We start from the raw sequence: 4,691 nt of genomic DNA on the forward strand, positions 1-4,691 counted from the left end.
TCTTTTTGTGAGTTGGTATGTCATGTTGAAATAATCATGGACGTCCGTGAAAAAGACGGTGTCTAAAAGGCAGCACGTTTCTCCAGAATGTCTTCAGTGTTATTTTCACAGATGTGCAGGTTACCCACTAATACTATCCCACACCATGACAGCTGCTGGATTTAGAACTTTACGCTGGTAACAATCTAGATGGTCATTTTCTTCTTTGGCTCAGAGAAGCAACGTCCTCTATTTCTGTAAACAATCTGAAAGGTGGACCACAGTACTCGTTTCCTCTGAACATCCATCCATTTCAGATGAGCTCAAGCCCAGAGAAGTTGGCGGTGTTTCTGGATGTTGTTGATGTGACTTCCATTGTGTACAGTACAGACATAACCTGCATTTGTGGATGTTCAATTCAATTCAAGTTTATTTGTGTAGTGCTTTTTACAATGATGTTGTCACAAAGCAGCTTTACAGAAGTTTGAAAACATACAGTTACAACATAGATCCCCCAGTGAGCGAGCCTGAGGCGATGGTGGCAAGGAAAAACTCCCTCAGACTGGAGGAAGATACCTTAGGAGGAACCAAGACTCACAAGGGGAGACCCGTCCTCCTCTGGTCAGACAGTGTTTACAGTTTAATAAGCTAAATACCAAATAGAAGCTAAGAGGATCTCTGTCTGAAGACTGGATGGTAAAGCTTTAGAAACTGCACTGGTAGAGGCGGTCTCTGACTGAGGTGGTCTCTGACTGAGGCGGTCTCTGACTGAGTCTTTATGAAAAGTGGGAGTGAGCTGAAACAGTCCCATCCTATCTCAATGCTGGTACATCTGGATGGCACAGTGATGTGATTGAGGGTGTTGCAGCACAAATGAACAGGAGAGCGGTTGGTGATGGTGAGGAGGAGGCCCTGATGGTCAGTCTTCAGCAGGATGGGAGGGCAGTCATTATCTCAGGAAGAGTAAAGAGATTAAATTAGTTCTGCTCAGGAGTTTGACTGTAATGAATATGATTTCCCCCAGAGTGTGGCTGGTGACTCCAGCAGATCTAACTATAACAGCATGAACTAAAAGGAGAGAACCAGAAGGTAACATGGATATGAGAGAACCCTGAGACACTGGGATACCCCTACTCCACCGTCAACAAACCTGTGTCATCGTGTGAAGTGGTGGGTCAACTGCACCAACATCTCAGTTTACCATAAGCCTCTATGCCCATGAACACCTGGATCTCCTGCCTTTATCTAAAAGGGAGGCTAGTTATCAAAAGCTAAACTAAACAAATGTTTTCAGTCTAGACTTAAAGGTTGACACACCGTCAGAGTCCCGAACATTAACTGGGAGATTATTCCACAATTTGGGGGCTTTGTAAGAAAAAGCTCTTCCACCCATTGACGTCTTCTGAATTTTAGGAACCAGTAGAAAACCAGCGTCCTGTGATCTGAGTAAACGTGGTGGTTCTTAATGGGAAATAAGGTCTTGCAGGTACTCCGGTGAGAGAGCATGCAGGGCTTTATACGTCAATAAGAGAATTTTATAGTCGATATGGAATTTGATAGGAAGCCAGTGTAACGCGGATAAAACTGGGCGGCTGTGGTCAGATTTCCTGGTTTTAGTGAGAACTCCAGCTGCAGCATTCCGAACTAACTGAAGTTTATTTAGGTTCCTGCTGGAGCTTCCTGACAATAATGCATTACAGTAGTCTGGCCTTGAAGTTATAAAGGCATGTACCAATTTTTCAGCGTCATGTAGGGATAACGGATTTCTTAACTTTGAAATGATTCGGAGGTGAAGAAACGCTGTCCTTGTAATATTACCTGAGTGTTGATTAAACGTTAGATCTGAATCAATCGTAACAGCAAGATTTTTAGCTACTGAACCAGGTTCTACAGAGAAGTCTGCAAGATTTAACATTAAATCTGAGCATTTATTCCGAGCAGCCTTTGGACCAAGAAGGAGAACTTCTGTTTTATCTGGGTTTAAAAGAAGGAAATTCTGCAGCATCCAGTGTCTTACATCTTTTACACAATCTTCTATTTTATTTAATCTGGATTTATCATATGGTTTGGCTGATATGTAAAGCTGTGTACCATCAGCATAGCAGTGGAAACTAATTCCATGTCTATTTATAACTAAGCCTAATGGTAACATGTAAACGTGAATAACAGAGGACCTAAAACAGAACCATGTGGAACTCCATATTTCATGGTGCATTATTTAATTGTATGAACTGAACCGGTCAGCCCAGGTAGGATGTGAACCAGGATAACGCTATTCCTGAGATTCCAACCTTGTTTTCTAATCTATAGAATAGAGTCATCTATAGTGTCAAAAGCTCGAGGAGTACCAGCAGAGATACGTGGCCTTGATCAGAGGCAAGTAGATCATTTCTCTCTGTGTCTCTGTGCTGTGGTGGGGCCTAAAACAAGATTGGAATTTTTCATATATATTGTTCTTATGTAGATAGGAACAGAGTTGCCGGGCTTTTTCTGAAATCTTAGAAATAAATAATAAGTTGGAAACGGGTCTGTAGCTCAACAATTCGCTGGGGTCAAGATTTGGCTTCTTCATCAAAGGTTTAATCACTGCTAGTTTGAATGATTAGGTACATGACCTAGGCTAAGAGAAGAATGAATTACTGTTAAAATGGGTTTAATTATAGCTGGTAGGACTTGTTTAAATAAGTTTGTTGGAGTCGTGTTGTGTGCATGTTGCAGAATTTGAGGAAGATGTTATTTTTTCTAGTTCTGACTGCTGAAGCAGACAAAATGTTTCCAGTCTCTCTTCTATAAACACAGTTTGTGTTGTTTCAGCCAAACCAGATGATGGGTAGGTTACTGGTATCGGTTGAACTTTTTGTCTAATATTCTCGATTTTGTTATTGAAAAAGTCTGTGAAATCATTGCTGCTATAGTTGGTGGGTGTTTGAGGTTCACATCCTGCCTGGTTTTTGGTAAGATTTGCGATTGCGCTAAAATAAAACTCTAGGATTGTTTCTGTTGATTTGGATAAGTGAGGACCGGTGTGCTGAGCATGTTTTGATAAGTGCCTTTCTGTACCTGCTAAGGCTAAAAGACAAAAAATCAAACATTGAAACTGAGAAATTTGAATGTTTTTTGAAAAATATTTGCCCATTTTGAATTTGATGCCAGCAACATGTTCCTAAAAAGTTGGGCTGGGGGCCTGTTTACCACTGTGATACCTCACCTTTTCCTAGAACAACACTGTGAGCATTTGGGAAATGAGGAGACCAATTGTTGTAGTTTTGATGGTGAAATATTTTCCCATTCTTACTTGATATAGGATTTCAACTGCTCAATGTTTCTGGATCTCCTTTGTTGTATTTTCATTTTATAATGCATTTTCAATGGGTGACAGGTCTGGTAAGTGACAGGTCTGACTGCAGGCAAGTCAGTGTTGCACCCAGACTTGTACTGTACAACCATGATTTGGTAATGTGTGCAGAATGTGGTTTGGCATTGTCTTGCTGAAATAATCAAGACCTTCCTTGAAAAAGACGTCGTCTAGACGGCAGCAGATGTTGCTAAAACATGTTTATATCATTCAGCTTTAAAGGAGCCTTCACAGATGAGCAGGTCACCCATGCCATGTGCACTAATGCCCCCTAAACCATCATGAATACTGGCTTTAGAACTGAGCACTGATAACAAGTTGAGTGGTCTTCAGCCCGGAGGACACAGTGTCCATGATTTCCAAAAAAAATTTCAAATGTTGATTCGTGGGACCGCCGGACACTTTTCCACTTCCCCTCAGTCCATTTTAAATGAGTTCAGGCCCAGAGAAGGTGGCAGCGTTTCTGGATCCTGTTTATATTTGGGTTCTTCTTTGTGTTTTAGAGTTTAACAGCATTTGTGGATGCAGTGATGATCTGTGTTCACAGTCAGTGGTTTTCAGAAGTGTTTCTGAGCCCATGCAGTGATTTCCACTACAGAATCATGTCTGTTTTTAATGCAGTGCTGCCTGAGGGCCCAAAGATCACGGCCAGCAGATACTGGTGTTCAGCCTCGTCCCTCACAGACAGAGATTTCTCCAGATTCTCTGAGTCTTTAATGATATTCTGCACCGTAGACGATGAAAAGCAGAAGCTCTTTGCTGTTTTATGTTGAGGAACGTTCTTCTTGAGTTGTTGCTCTATTTGATGGTCCAGTCTTTCACAGAGTGGTGACCCCTCCTCTTCTTTACTTCTGAAAGTCTCCGCCTCTCTGAGATGCTCTTTATATCCAGTCATGTTACTGACCTGCTGTCAATCAACCACCAGGTGTTTTTTAGTATTACTCAACTTTACCAGCCTTTTGTTCCCCGTCATAACTTTTTGGGAACCTGTCAGCATCAAATTCAAAATGGACATACATTTTTCAAAAAAACAACAAAATTTATCTTTTTCAACATTTGATATGTTGTCTTTGTACTGTTTTCCAATAAGTATCGTATTTACATGATTTGCACAGCATTGCAATTTGTTGTTCACTTACAGTTTGCACAGTGTCCCAACTTTACCAACCTTTCCTTTACACACAGAGACTTCTCTGGATTCCCTAAATCTGTTGATGACATTATGCACTGTAGAGGGTAAAAAAGATGCATTTCAGGCATCCATTTCAGAACTGAATGTATATTTACCAAGAAAAATGGAACTGATAAAAATAAAAATATATTAAATATCATTTCCTTGTGATATTTCTGTTTTGCA

This window comes from Pygocentrus nattereri, chromosome 3 (assembly GCF_015220715.1).
Source record: "Pygocentrus nattereri isolate fPygNat1 chromosome 3, fPygNat1.pri, whole genome shotgun sequence".
NCBI lineage: Eukaryota > Metazoa > Chordata > Actinopteri > Characiformes > Serrasalmidae > Pygocentrus > Pygocentrus nattereri.